This window comes from Adelges cooleyi, unplaced genomic scaffold (genome assembly GCF_023614345.1).
Source record: "Adelges cooleyi isolate 19-005CV unplaced genomic scaffold, UGA_ACOO_1.1 ACOO_flye_CR_arks_rails_tigmint_CR_PRNA_21, whole genome shotgun sequence".
NCBI lineage: Eukaryota > Metazoa > Arthropoda > Insecta > Hemiptera > Adelgidae > Adelges > Adelges cooleyi.
The window spans coordinates 3918923-3935564 of record NW_026095871.1 but is presented as its reverse complement, the minus strand read 5'-3'; the positions used below and the strand labels follow the sequence as shown (position 1 = coordinate 3935564).

The 16642-nt window shown below is 39.3% G+C and overlaps 1 protein-coding gene across 6 annotated transcripts in view; it reads left to right on the top strand.

Moving 5' to 3' along the window:
• Positions 1 to 16642, top strand: part of LOC126834528 (protein grainyhead-like) — a 90022-nt gene that overhangs the window by 40683 nt on the left and 32697 nt on the right. The window contains exon 1 of one of the 6 annotated variants that reach the window (XM_050566518.1): positions 1460 to 2071. The exons of the other annotated variants lie outside the window; for them this stretch is intronic. The gene's annotated coding sequence lies outside the window, so the exon portion shown is untranslated. Of the gene's footprint in view, positions 1 to 1459; positions 2072 to 16642 lie in introns of those variants that run through there. 6 annotated transcript variants of the gene reach the window in all.

Genomic DNA, 16642 nt, shown 5'->3' with positions numbered 1-16642 from the left:
CTGCACTCGGTCCAATTAGAAACACGGTATTATATTATATTATTACGTTTAATGCCATACCTCTGAGACGTCGTGTCATGATCAAATTATAATTTGCTCTAAACCGAGAAACGCGTCACACGATTACAATAATTATATTTGTTACTGTGCGCGTACAGCCAAGGTACCATGTTATATAAATTATCTAAAATTCGTGTTACGGATGCGCATCATAATTTTTAACAAGCTGCCCGCCTAATGTGTGTACATTAATATCAATACGTTATGTGGTTTTTCTTAATTATTTAGGTATAATTGACGCCCAACAATTTCGGGTTTCGCTAAATTTGCAGGAAGGTTCAGGGTTGTGTGAAACAGAAGTCGGACACACTTGTCGTGAGACCGTGTCGAAATTATGTGTCCATCTTTAACAACCACCCCTTATCACACAATGTTCTTTCCTTTAGTGATTTTTTGATTTCGATAGACTAACAACTATGTACTATGAGTTCGGGGGCACGTTTCTTTACCACCTGTAATAAATACCAGCGATTATTGACAAGTCGCCAGGTACTATAGTATGGTCGCCGTACGAATGCTATCAATGGAGCCGGCACGGTGTTTTAACTTTAGCCGTACGAGTGTATCAATTCAAATGTTAAATACATTAAAGAGAAAAGGGTATCGACGGAAGTAAATCTATGGCAACAACAACGGATGTCCGGTTTCAACAACACTAGCCGTATGTCGGTGTTGTTAACACGTTTGACAATGCACTGGTATATCATCGATTCCGGTGATGGGGAACCAAACTAGATATTGTAATATCGGCTGGTCAGGTGTGTGTATAATATCATAATCATGATGCGACGGCAAGCAGTTGTAGACTAGCAGTACTTGTAGCCAACAGGTATAGTGGGCAGCAGCAGTAGTATAGTATTAGTAGTAGCAGTAGTATAATAATATTGTATTATAGTGGTTTTTCACGGTGCGTATTGGGCAGGAGATATCGCGTACTACGAGATGACCGCCGAGTGGGTACACGCGGCGGAGGTGGCGCGCGAATAAAAATCTGTAATAAAAAATAATGTAAAAAAAAAATTAAATTAAAATAAGCGATAATAAAAAATAAACCTGATTTTCGTTTCGGTCGGCCGGGCGGGGAGGGCAACCGGTGACCAACGGGAGATGGAGAACGCGGTGCCCGAGACCCCTCCCTCTGGGGAACCTTGGGCGTTCAACGAAGGGGTGAATCCTAGGCCGGCGTCGCTGGTGGGGAAGGAACCACCTGAAAGAATGTGCGCGCGCGCCCGCGGACAAGACGAAAACTTATACGCAGAGGGGAAAAATATATATATACATAATAGTAATAGTAATAATAACGCTGTTGCTGCGCAGCCTATTTTTTTTTTTAGAGGGATTATTCAGTGGACGGGGCCCCGCCGCCGGTCAGTATCGCTTTGCCACCGTCGCAGTCGACGCCACCCGAACATCTTATACACACATATACATACATACACACCACCAGTCGACCATAACGACATACACACACACACACACACACGACCATCGCCGTCGGATACCGACGTTAGTAGTGTGTTGTTCGACAGTGGTTTTATTTTTGTGTTTTTTTATTTATTATTATTATTATCATAATTTTTTTTCCCTCCGTCGTTTGTAAAACGCGGGCGCTCGAGTCGTCACACACTGTACTTACACACAACCGTGTGTACTACCGGCTGGCATCGGGCACACTTGTTGCTGGGACACCCGAGTGCGCGCGCGACGATTGACAGACACGCACGTTTTTTCGCCGTCGACGGTCCGAGTTTTGTTTGAATCAATCGTGATCGGTTTGTGATTTTTTTTATTTTTTTTGGAAAACTCACGTTCGCCCCGTTGAGATAATTGTTACGTTTTTATCGGAATAACATTTTTTTGCGGTATTATTGTTTTGTGAAAAAAAACTTTATCGCGAATTGTGCGGTTTTTTATTTTGTTGAACATTTATTTCGTCTGTTCGATATCGGGACGGAAATTATTTTGAATTTTGTGCTGTTTGCCGCAAAAGGAATTATTTATCCCGTCAAAGGTAAACGATAGTTATAGAATTTAAAGTTTAAAAAATATATTATATACTACACGTAGGAGGGTAGCTTGTAAATATCTCTATGGTACAAAAAAAAACATAACTGGTTCAACTAAAATTATTATTGATATAGAGACACAATACATTACTAGTTGGCCGAATTAAATGTATAGTTGCTTTGACTAAAAATTTGGTTGGCCGAACTAAGTGTATAGTTGATTTGACTAAAAATTTGTTTGGCCCAACTATGTATTTTTTCTGTGTGTAACAGGTCATAATAGCGATAACTTAAAAATTGAATTTTTTTTTTATATTTTAAATATCGATATTGCTCAATTTCAGAGATATCATTTTTTGGCCCGTCACCATACATGTTATATGTGATCATAATTTATATATTTAATTTTTTGTTTACCTTATTTGACGCTAGTACAGTTTTTATTTCAACGTGAAAACATGTTTTTGGCTAATTATTTGTTTTGCATTTTATATCACTTTTTATTTAAAATGCCATGTCTGTAGGTTTATTTAAGTAACTAATTTATTCTCTTAATCATTTTTGAGTTTCAACTTTAAAAAAATAATCCAATAATTTCTACAGAACCGGTCATTTTTTTTTTCGCAAACGAGTTATACGCAAAAATAATATGATTTTCGATAAATGTTTTCTCGTGGAATAAAATATTAGATAGTAGATTAGATCATGTACATAGTATGACTGTAGTGAAGGAAAAATCTCCGGGCTTGGAACGCTTGTCGGGCTGTGTAAAAATAATCTTTTACAAGCGATTCGATCTTGTTTATGATTTTTGGAACAACCAAATAATAATATGCCCGAAATGTGTATCTCATAACGTGTGACACAGCAATAATAGTTTAGATTACCGTTGCGTTATCTATTTCCATGAGGTGTCATAGGTTTTTTCCCGTCTCTATTAAAGACAATTTTACCCAAACATTAGTATGGTCAAAATCAACGGTAATTTGCTCTACAATACCTAATATGCACCAATTTATGGTATGTTGGATTATTTTTCAACGTTTTCGTTTTATTAAAATTTAACCTCTTGCCTTGTGGTTCATCGTACAAGCGTTAGTATTATTTTTCGTCGTCCGGCTATAATTTTCCCTCGGCTACTTATATAGTTTCCACCTACCTATTTAGATTTTATAATGATACGGTCGTCTTCTGTGTGAATAAAAAAAAATGCATTTTATTATAATATACATTTCATTATTATTATTATTTTTTTTTAACAATTGTTATTTGAATATTAAGAGGAGTATACACGGCAACGCGCGTTAAGGTCTTCGTCATTAAATATTTATTTTTAGAACATTTTACTCGTCATTATTACTTTTTTTTTTTAATTACATATTGTTATAATGATATCGAACGCTCGTGGAAATGTCCGGCCAGGTTTATAACCTCATAGTCCATGATGTTGGGAGCTGCGGGAAAATATAAAACCAACTTAATATTTCTTACGGATACGATAAAAAAAATAAAAAAAAACAGTTTTCTTAACGAATTTTTTCGCCGTCGAAACGAAACAAAAAAACCGTCGTCGCATTTTACATGAGATATATATTAATACACGGGTGTCTGCTCATTACTGTCTCTGTTGTCCGTTGTTGTGTATAGACAATGGGATTAACTGGGTGTAGGAATAGCCGGTGGTGAAGATCCGACTTGGGGTCCGACTGTGCGCGTTTGTTATATATTTTGATATATGAAATATTATTAGTATGCGTGTAGTGCGACGACCGACGGACAAAGGGCCGTGTCCTGCAAAGGGGGGCCGAGACCTTTGTCCAGCTGATTTTCTGCAGGGACACTGCGGCCGTACTCGCCTTTAGACGTTTACTTGTGTGTAGGTATGAGCTGTTGCGCAGGGACATACAATTGGGACCATCATGGGAAAATATTCTCTGTGCCGAACGGACTTTCGAGGGTCGTCCGCCGTTACCCCACAATACACGGGAATCAACGGCCACTAAGATTATATACATATAATATATAAATGCACGTCTCGGCTACATTGTCCATAGGTGACCCCTTCGTTAACAAACACATTATAACATTAGCTTAAGCCCATAAATATATATATATAAATTGTACATTACGGTTTACTCGCAGATCCGTGTGCGCTGCGATATACTAATGGTTTTTATATGCTGTGACTGCTCCATCCGAGTCGGGAGTAATAAAACATACCAATAAAACGGTTTACAATAATACACGAGCATAAAAGTAATTGGCACATTTATATGCATTTTTTCCCCTCAATCAAAATTCACATATAATAATAATATGCAAATTGCAATTTCAACGCTTCGGGCGATTTTCGGTTCGCCGGCCGTCGGACACAGGTGTGTGTGTGGTTTTGATACAATAATGATGATGATAGTGTATTTGTATATTTGTTTAAAAACGTTCGTCTGGTTTCGAAATTCCTCGCGTTTTGCCAATATTTAATTGCTACTTGTCGGCCGCGTTGACACGAGTTCCAGCCGTCGCGTCCGCCAACGGTTATAATAACACCGAATCATGTGCAAAAAAAAATTAAATACATTCAAGAGCATTTATATGATTATCAGTCTTAGGTTTAATTAGTCTTTGTAGCCGGTAATTATTGTTTGTTTAATTTTTTTTACATGCTTACATCAACTGTAATTAAAAAACGTGTACGTTAGCTCTAGACTGATTTATAACAATGCGGGTTAAACAAACAAATTATAAAAAATATATAACAAAATAGATATATCTTTCCTTCCGCCGGCGACCGTCATCATCGTTAGGAACGCGTATCGTACCTATATATACAGCAAACGCTACTTTCGACCATTAATCAATAAGTAACCTATACAGTAATAAAATAAGAAATGGGAAAAAAAACACTTAATGCTCTTTATTAATGAACGGTCTTCGATTCGAAGACGACCGTAAAGGATCGACATGCGTCCATCAATCAAGTACACGACGAGACAGATCACATATATATAAATTACAGATACACTTCATCAGACTTGGTCTGTCCTTTAGAAATAATAAGTACCCGCAACGGTATTGTAAGTTTTTTTTTGCTGCATGAGTGTTGCTCATATTTCACAATGTAATTATATAGTATTATTTGTTGTTAAACTTTTTCGTATTTAAAACATTGTTTTTTTTAAATCTAAGGTTTCTTTCTATGCTAAAGTTTGACTGGAGTGATCGATTTTTAAACTACGATGTGAATCTGTGAAAGTATTGGTTTTCATTTAACTCGGTCGGAACCTATACCTACTAAGTAATTTTTCTCAGGCTATTTTAAAATTTTTTATTTTTAAACTCACGGCGCACCTGAAGCGAATGGGCGGGTGCCTCTGTCGCACTTAAACATATTAAATTTGCTCTTGTCAACGATATATATTATTAGATATTCACATATATGCATAATCATACACACACGCATTTACGAGCTAACGAGGTGTACGCTTTATGCATATATATATTTATATATTTACTTACATACTTGATTGGACTAGATTATGTTAATCAGTTCTGACGCGGCGCATTAGAAAACTGTTGGCGTGAGAAAATATATTATGTGTACAAACGATTTACTGCTCTTAAAAGTATACAAATAATAATATAGTTTTGTACGATTTGAGTATTCGGGTATATTACGTTCCTGTGACAGAGCCATTCGCTGAGCGGTTTCGCCAAAACCCTTAACGATATAAATGACACGTGGAACAAAAGTCTCCTCGAACCGGTTAATAGGAATTTAAAGCACGTCGTACGGTTATTATGACCGCGAATGGAAGGTCCGAAAACGGTTGTTAATTTGTGGTGTGTTCTCTGTACAGTATAATAATCATTATTATAATATGGACTACCGCGGATATTATATGCGTGTAATAATGCATTATATGGGCAAGAGCCCGGGGCGGCTCGGCGTTTAATGGTTTTCTGAATTTTTGAAATTTGTCCGTACCTTTTTCGTGTTGTGTATGTGTGTGTAATTACAAGTAATTTAAACGATTTTAAAAGCCCCCCCGAGAGGACCTAGCAAAAGGTATACACCGGTCGCACGAATCTGCATGTAATACATACCTGACATCTGGCATTGATTATCCTATGTTTGTAATAACTCATACGCGTATGGTAAGTGTAAGGTGATCCTTACAAAAAACTGCATAGGCAACCCATCGTGCGCGTTCGCGGCTTAGATCTCCATAACAATAATATTGTCTATCTGTAATGGTACGTTGATTTCCAATAAGTTTTATTATTTTTAATTATTTGCAAATTTGTCCTTGCCAAGACTTAAACCGATTGCCATTTGATCTAATTAAACCGGTGCGTTTATGTGTGTGAGACGTGAGCTGTTGCAATACGACGTTCGATTATTAATTTTGAAAAAAAAAAAACAATAAAATTTGCAAAATCCTCGACACAAATTTTAATTTTTATACTCTGATTATAGTGCAAGCAATCGTCGATCGATTTGACGCAATTAACCCATTTTTGTTTTTTTTTTATACCAAAGAATTGACCCTCGAGTAATTCGACCCTATCTTTTGACGCCATACACATTAGGTCGTGGAGGTATGCGCACAACTACAAAATAATAATATGCGGTTTAGGTACAACACATAACGGCCGAGGTATATAGGAAATTACTCCATAATTATAGATATCATAATAAATAAATGTATCATAAATAAATATAATCCAGCGGTATATATACCTACGACTACCGCTTGATAATATAATAATTATACACGCCACACACGACCAGAGACTACATTATTAGTATATTAAGTAGTTAATGTGCCGTTTCATATTAGTAGTCTATAATATATTATGGTCTACTCGTATTAGAGTTTATTTACGTTAGGCTCTGCCAATTACAACAATAGCCAATAGGATATATATAATGGCTGTATTGAAAAAAAATCGTTGTAAAATTTTAACTTTTTCAACTTCGCAGTAGTTAAAATTATTATACATAACTATTATTCAACTGAAACACATTGTTCATCCCGCACGCTTTGTAAAATATACAGCTCATATTCACGAATGATGGGCGGCTGCCGTTCTTAATGTATGTTAACGAGCCCGTCCTAAACACTTATAACATAAAAAACAAATTTTTTTTTAAGTAAAGGAAACCGTCGACCAATGATCAGCCGCGGTTCTGGACGAGTTCGGGCCAATGACTGTTGAGAATAGACACACGAATTTATTTAGCTTTCCCGTTGTCACCGCCTTTTCTCCCGTGCTGCTGTCTCCCGCTCCTTCTGGGCGAGGACATATTTTCGCGCTTGTCGTATTCATATATATAAATAGGTATATATTTTATACTTGTTCAACCTAACCGTATAAACGGCGTCCGAGCACACGATAGCCACATATTAAGCACTCACGCATACAGAATACATACCTTTTATAATGTTTTGAGTATATGGACAGTGTATACTCACAACGATATAAATAAATGTATGGAGCAATTTTATTTTATAGCGTTATTATTTATTGGCATGCGACTATTTCTTATTTCTCTCTCTCCTCGTGGTTTTTTATTCACTTTATTCGCGTCAAACCTTTTTTTTCCATCTCCGAACACAATGAAAAAAAAAAAAAAAAAGTCCGTGCTTAGAATTCTATGAGCGTATAGAAGGTAGATGTAGTCGGTTTTTGCCCGCAGGCTCCGTCGTCGTCGCATAAATTCTTTAATTGGCCGTTGCCGCTATAGATATTGTATGCGCAGCTGGAGGAGAGCATATAGATCGTGGCCGGGTAAGAGGAGTAGAAGGAATCGAGATGGAGAGAGAGAAAAAAAAGGTTGAAATGATCCAAAGACATAATATAAATTATCGTCATATTATACCGATTTTGTTTTACGACCGACGTCATCGATCGACCATTGTCCCAAACGAATGCGGCGGGACTATCGTATAGATAAAGCGGAAAAAAAAATGAATAAATAATATAAAGAAACTCCGGGTTTATAAACTCGCAAAATGTTTTATTGAAGAAAAGAAAAACGTTCGCCGGGAGGGACTGGGGAGTACAATAATAATAGTAATAATAAGATAGTTGAGAAATCGGCGTCAACACCATAGGCATTGCACACCGCGCACTAGGGGGATGAGGATAATATTGTTTAACGGAGTGTGTACCGTGTTTGCACAATTCCCGTGCCCCGTTCACGGTGTAGAGATTTTATATGTATACACCGTTTATTAAGCCCATTATATTTTGTAAAATTACACACCGCCGTCATATTTTCTCAATGGTTTTGTACTACGTTCCAAAATTAGTATTTGCCGTTCTCGTTAGTGTACGGGTTGGTTTTCTCATTTGAAATTATCTTCAATATGTTTTTACGCTTCTAAAACGACAGTTTATTGGTTCGTCATAATACTGCTGAGAAAAATCCTATGTGGTTTTCGAGCAAAATGTTTTCCCAAAAAAATACTTTTTCCCCACTGCATACTATTTAGACTTAGGTACTCCTTTGCGGCTCACAAACGCGACAGAAATATCTAAACCGGTACAGCGCCTGCGGCGGTTATCTGTGACTTGCGCATTGTGTGCACAAATGTAAATGATTTGTTCATGAATGAACGGGAAACCGGCTTTTCTTCTAGCGCTCACGTTATATGTCTGCGTGGGCGTTGTGCCGTGTGTCCGTCTAGTTTAAGTAATCCGTAGTGTAGTATTGCTGGTAGGTATATATTATGTATGGAGCAAGTTGTAGCAATGTTGTTGTTGTTGTTGCGTTATTAATAGTAGTCGAGTAGCTGTAGTCGTAGTATTTTTCACCTTTGGTTGTCCGCGGAAACGAGTATATCAACGGGCCGAGAGGGTTCCGGTATTTCAAGAAATTACCCCTCGGCCGCCCGCGATCAATGCATGTATGTATAGGTAGGTACCTACCACATTAACCGGGCATACCGGTTTACCTACCACCGGGACCGCGCACAATATCGTTACTATTATCATAGTCCCGCCGTGGTGGTCATTGTATATTATGTACACAAACTACACATTCTAATCAGACCCACGACAATAGAGACAAAATGAGACGAGATGTTTGTATTTGGAATGAATGATAGCGCGAGTGTGCTCGGTGCATAGCGAGTGAATTATACCGTCAAAGTCACACCCACAGTTATTATTTGCCATAGACATGTGCGTACAATATAATATTATTACCTACCTACACCATAAAGATAGCCATCACGATTTTCGCATCGACAACAGTCAACTTGTCGAGTGCGCGTGTATCGGAGCTGTAATACCTATCCTTATAAATAACATACATGTGTGTATTACTATGACCGTCCTTGGGTGTTCACCGCGGTGAAGAATAATAATGATAAATAATAATAATTTATAAGACGGTAATACGTCTTTAATGGCGGACACCGCCAAAATGTTGTAATTTTTGCACGCGCTTAACGGACAATATATATACTTTTTTAATCGGTCGATTATCATTATCGCTATTTTAAGGTTTAATGAGTTCTATGATCTTCGCTTTGCCACATGCGGTCGCCGTGAACTTTAACATCGTCGTCCAATGTGTAGTTACCAACTATATTATTACAGTATCATTTAGGTTTTTGTAAATGTTTTACTATTCAAAGGTTTTTTTTGTTTGAGAGGTTTGGTCCGCCATCGTCGTTCGTCGTTTGGACTAAAATGTATAAAAGTGGTAAAACTTGTTGTTTTTTAAACCGTACCCGAAGTCATCAGAACATTGTAACTTCAAGTACTTAATTTCTATAAATCGTGATACTCGCACACCCTTTGTATAATAATATCATGAATTTTTTTTTCTTTACACCTATGTAATTATATACTTGGATGTAAATTCTTTGTACACCTACAAACGGAACGCCTGTCTTCGGGGCTTACGTTTATGACCGTTCTCTTGTATATTATATTATAATTACTTATGTACTTGTACGACATATATAATCATTATATAAAATACAACGATGATCAGGCTTTGCTAGTATAGGTAAATCCCTAAACGTATTATGACCGCACGTCGTCTTGATGTAGGCCAAACGCGCTGATTGCCAAGCTCGCAAGTGTGTGTCTGAATTTGACCGCCGCCGCCAAAGTCAATATAATATAATGGTCTATCTCTCTCTCTTTCTATCTCTTCGACGGTCGTTTCCCGGTAAGGACCGATTTCGTCGTTGTCTCGTATTATGTGTGAGCGAGCAAACGTGACGAGAATCGATACGAGCGTTGCTATAAGCTTAATATATAAAAAAAAAAATTGTAAAAAAAAAGTCGACCGTCTTGAGTCACGAGAGAACAGAGAATTTTCCAAAGCGCTTTGGTTTCGGACGAACTGATCAAGAATTCTCAACGCGGCCACCGACGTCTGTGTTCCGCCATTGTTTTTTTTTTTTGCTGTATAGATATTTTACTCGAAAACTATATAAAACGTACATTGTGTATGTGTTGTTTGCGTTCTTCCACGGGCCGTTTAGTCATTGGTTGCAGTGATTCATAATATTATACACTCTGTGGTGTAGGTATATACTTTGGGTACTCATACTCTTTCTGGTCGTTCGTTTTTCCCCGATCACACGGTATTCGCACAGATGGATTGTAATTCGCGAGACGTCGATTAATTAAAAAAAAAATTCCCATTTAATACAATATACGTGCTGCGGCTTGTATTTCCCACGTCGCTAAGCGGCGGCGCGTTTCGGGTGTTAACATGCATCGTGTACTTGGCATATCTTTTCCGCAACATTATTATACACATTAGGTACAGCGCGATTATTCGTTTTGGACAAGGCGACCTCTCTCACCTTTGGCACCGCGAGTTCCCACGTGGTGTGTCAGCAACAGGCGCGCGAGTCCGCCCACATTATTGTTTTTTAATTTTTTTTTTTTTTAAAAAGGAGTGAGGTCCAGTCGCGGCTAAATTGTCGGCAAATCTCTTCGGCGGTCGCGCTCATTGTCGTTAGTATAATGGGTATATTGGTATTATCCTCTGGACCGTGTATATTATATTATTATTATATGCGCGGTTAACGGCCGCTCGAGGGGATCATCGGTACTATCTTCAATGCGCCGTCGACTAGTATTAAGTATAATATAGAATAAAAATAAAAAATAAACCGCGACCCGGCTCGTTTTCCAATTTTTCAAAATACAATACCGTGCGTTTGCGGTATCCGATTAGCCGCAATCCGCCTCCGACGTTAAACAATATATTATATTATTTTTATTTTTCACTATATTATACTGACCCTCCCGATAGACGTTAACCGCAACGAGGTCGTGTGTGCCAACAGATCTCATCAATCGCCGTCTAACGGAAACGCACAATATGACTTATGTTATGCTCGACAGTCACGCGTTCCGTTTTATACCCTTGGACCGCGAATGGCAATCTCATAGAACACATATCTATGTATATGTTATACCATAGGCCTGGCAGTCGTCAAATGCGCGCGCAAGGCATTTATTTTATTGTATAATTATTGATAATTAATTATTACCGAAGCGTCGGCCGCCGCCGTTGTTTCAATGCGATCCGGTAGCGTTTAAAAATGGCATTTGCTCGGCCGAATCGATTACATACCGCCGCCTTGTATTCATAAAAAAACACTAGATCAGTTGTACACTTATAGTATACATAGTGTGTATATTATGTTGTGTAAACGACTTGTTAACAAGCCGCTGTTTGTCCTTTACACACCGATGTCGGCGCATCATCATCGTGAGTATGCGTGAGTCATGTGTTTGTCCTACAGCGCTTGGTATTTTTTCTCTTCGTTTGAGAAACGCTCAAAAACACACAGAAAACCAATCGACGGGAAATTGCCGGTCAGGTCCGATAGTAATTTTCTATCATAACTCAAATCTCATTCGGTTTTGCGGTCGCACACATGTATTATGGAAGACTCTCTCGACTGTGTACCGGTAGCGATTTATAAATATATATATATATATATATATATATATATTATACAACCGAGCGGCTTGTATCCGCCTAGTGATCAAGAGGTACATATAATATGCTATTGCTCGTTGTTTTTACAATAATGATGTATAATATAGTGGCTCTCGGTCTCGTGCATGTGTTTTTCGTCGACACACGCACACATTATCTCATGTTCGTTTCCAATCGGTATTAGAAAACACATGCGGCGAAGAACCTGGCAATAATTTCAACAGGATGGTTTTTTTCACGGCCTAACGGTAACGTAATTGAAGCCCTATTTGTACCTATACCACGATTTATGATAATACGGTTGCCCAACCGCTAGTGATAAAGTCATCCCCGAAGTTATTCCTGTACAAATTACAAACTGTCGAGTAACGACTAGCGTGTTCCAGGCGGACAGCATTTTCAACTTTACATAAATTGTGATTATAACCTCAATTTACACATTACATTTGGCTGTTATCTTGGATCACTGATAGGAGCGCTAGTAGTTAATCGAAACAGATGTTTTTTTTGGATTAACTTCCTGGTCGTGAAATGAAAATATTGTCGTAGGCCGTTGGGCAACCGTATTATCTTAAATCGAGACCTACACTAGATTAGGTCAACCGAATCTGTGTGCTCGTCGCAAGGTAATCTTTTCGGATGGCCTTGCCGTTTCCGGTGTCTCGTCGCGTTATTATATTTTATCTGTCCTGTGCTCGCCATTAAAGCAGTCCGTTATCGCGTTTCCTTTTTATTATAGATTTTTTTTTATGTAAACAACAAGTGTATTTATAATATGCAAATATGCCGGGTGGTTATATTATAGAGTGCTCGGTGTAAGCGCGGCGACCGCTGAGGGTTAACCGCTTCTCTTATAGGCTTTGCGCCCAGCGTACTCGGACAACCGTGTGTGTATGCACATAGGACGGCCTGTTGTAATTTTCGACATAATACTCGTGAACCATCGCCGACCTTACGCAAAACAGGAATGGCCGGTCGACACAAAGTGCATAAGAAAACAAATTTATTCAAATCGATTCTGCGGGGTGCCCGTGCTTAGTTTCAAATCGATATGGCAACCAATACAAAAAGGTCGTCGGACGCATACGCTTGCCCCGCTCTAGGCCGATGGCCCGCCACCTTTGTCAATAAATAAGTGTAAGTATCGCAACCTTCCCCGGCGGTATCTAGGTTAAGTTGAACGGGTATAAATAAGTATGTATTATATAGGCGCAATTAAATTACATTTACGGTCGCCTTGGGTCTGTGTGTCGCGCGTTCGGCCGAGGAAAACTCTCGTATAAACGCGGCTGCCGTTGTCGCGTTATCTCCTGGCCGGCGATCATAGACAACAATCCAGAGCGACTGCCGTGTACCCACCTATAGACTATAAGAATATTTTGCATGTATGCAAGTAGTATACATTGATCGACTTGCGGCGACGTCCGATGGTAGAGATTACAAGCCGCCGGTCCCCCGAGGCGTGCAATCATCGTCATCGACCGATGATTACAGTCATTTGCATAGAGTATACTACTCGTGGTGTGTGATGTATACTTACTCCTCTACGTATAAGAGTATACTTACACTAGATGTAACGCGTTGTAACGGTGTGTTGTGCGTTTCCCTATCGGCGCCGTCGTCCCGCGCCCACGTTATTTTATAATATTACATACTTTGGTAGTAATAATCATTTTTTTTTTTTTTTGGTTTTCATCGACCAATCGTTTTCTGTCGGGGTGCCGTGGAAATTCCCACACACACACGAGACGACGGCCCGGTAATCAAAATCCTAAAGAAAAACTGACATCGCCTTCAATCAGATTGTCGACCGTATAATAACAATAATAATAATAATACAAATCTTAGGTCGGGGTGTAGCGGTCGAGGCGCCCAATGGAGGAATAATTACATTACATACATACTTACACACTGGTTGTTTGTTTTTCCCGTCAAATATAATTATATAGACATTGTCTGTGCGCGTCTCGTTCAATAGCAGTCGCATACATATTATAGTATATATATATTTATATTTATAGGACCCGCGTGATCCCCTTGTTTCGTTTGGATTTAACGCTTTTGATTTGTTGCAAAAAAAAAAAATATATATAACAATATTTTATTTTGTGTTATCGACTGTTCGCATCTCGATCCGTCGTGTGTGCAGGGTGGTGCAGCAGTAGTAAACAAACCGTGAACGATTTTTTTTCTTTTCGAAAATCGCCTGAGAATCGTTTTGAGCAGCGTATCGGGGACATGCACAAAAAAAAACCGTTACTACAGCACTCCAGGCACCAACAGTAGCTCTTGTGTACACACACACAAGAGCTATGAGTATGACCTTTAATCGCTATATTTAAATCGGTATAGGTATGTCGCGGCGCCTCTATAAAACGCTAATCCATTTTTTATCTCGTGTACAGATATAATACACGGCTCGCATGACAGTGTCGTGAGGGAATTATTACTGCGAAAAAAAAACAAATATTGAAACGATAAACGCGCCCGCGAGACGACGACACGCTCGCGGTGTGCTCTTGATCATTTGTCATTGTCGACCTTTAAATCCTTTTCGCATCAACTGTTCCTCTCCGCAGAGATCAGCCCGCGTGTGTGTGTGTGTATATGCACATCAGTTTCCATTGTGCGGGGAATACAAAAAAAAAATCTTAAAAAATTGCGCAAGACAGGGTGGTAAATGATTTTCAAAAAGGGTTGTGTAAACAGACAATATAGATGCGCGGTAGCATCCGCGTGTCGGATGAACGAAGTTCCGGCGGTTCCCGGGGAGCACGACGTTATAACCACCGGTTGTGTAGACTTGTTCTCATGTTATAGCGTTATTTGGAAATTCTTATAAAACAATTAATCACGGCAGGGGGGTCCGTCCCGATAATCCGCCGTTACAACACATTATAATACTCGTTGCATCGCAGACGGAGAGATATAATTTGCCGGCGCGGATATCTCCATTACCAACAATCGTTGTCGCCGCCACCGTTTTTGTATCTTCTGCAACGTTAAGGCGATAGCCTTAAAAGCAAATTCATTAAAACCGATAGACCGTGGTGTTACGCGCCAAAAGCGGAAAACTACCGGCGCTACTAGTCAATGGAAAACGCGGGGCGTCCGTCCGTCTCCTCTGAGTTGTGTACTTAATATTATGTGTGGGTACATATATAACAGGTTTTGTTTTTTTTTCCCCGCGTTATTATTTAATGAGACCAAAGGTCACGACGCCGACGACGAGTCTAATGTTTTAGAGTACAAACAATACACGGTGGTAACGCCGCCGCCGCCGCAACAACAATAACAAATAATAACTGGTTATCTGTGAAGCGGGCACAAGTGTCCTGAACGGCGCTAACATGATAATAATAATAATAGTAGTAATAATAATAATAATAACATTAAAGGGACCGGCATGACCATATAAGAAGCGGGACGGGCGAGAAGAGGTTGTCGTGGAAAACGAGTTTTGCAGACGGTCGAACGCGTGCCGCTTCGGTCCAGTTCCGGACTGCTAGACGTATATAGTTGTACTGTTATTATTATTATTGCTGTATAACATTACAATGGGACCGGGCGTATAATGGGACCTGTCGGACGACCTTTTGGGAAACTTTGAAAGAATGACAGAGAGAGAAAAAAACCGTTTATGATTAATATCGTTTTAATTCGAGCGGTGTGAAGCTATACCGGTGGCGAGCTGGAACCGGTTGATCGAATCGAACCGGTCCGGCACGAGGAGCCCACGGCGGACCCCGGGACTTGTACACACAATGATGTGTGTAGTATAATAATGATAATATAACGCTGTCATTCATCCGCGGTCTGTTCATTCACAAAATAAAATAAATAATAATCGTATTACCCGTCGTCGCCGCCGCCGCCGCCGCCGACGAAGACGACTTGTTTTGTTGTTGTTGTTGTACATAATACTTAATAATAACATTGTAAGTACTCCGGAAGATACGTGGTACGGGCCGCACGAAGAAGATGAGTAGGCGGAGCACGGGAAACCGCAAAATAGTCGGCGCCGCGTGTACGAGCAGCGGTGGTTTGGCCGCCCGCTTTCAATTCAACGTTGAATAGTAATTGCAACGCTTTTAAAACGCGCTTAGCACTTTTTATGCCGGAGCACTTAGCGCCGCCATTATGCCGTTATCGCGTCCGATTAATATATACATACACCGGTCAATTATTTGTTGTTGCCCGCGCTAATGGTCCGGGCAAAACGCGCATTAGACGTACGCCGCGTGCCCCTACATACAGACCGAGATGATGGCCAACACGGTCGTCGTTTTTATGTATAATAATAATAAATATTACAAAAAAAATAACTGCACAAAAACGCGTGACAAGTGTGCCTAATTTACATATATTTCTCTTTCGCGACAATGCCATACGTCGGGTTTTTATAATGCGCCGCACACACTCGAGGTATATAATATTTGTAGGGCTGTCGAACCACATTTCTCGCAAAACCGTGTTAATCCCACTATATAAAAAAGTCAACCGAAAAAGAGTCAGGTTTAGGTGTTACAATAAGCGTCTTGTGTCCACCTTAGTAAAATATGTTTAATAACTTGATGTATTTGACAAT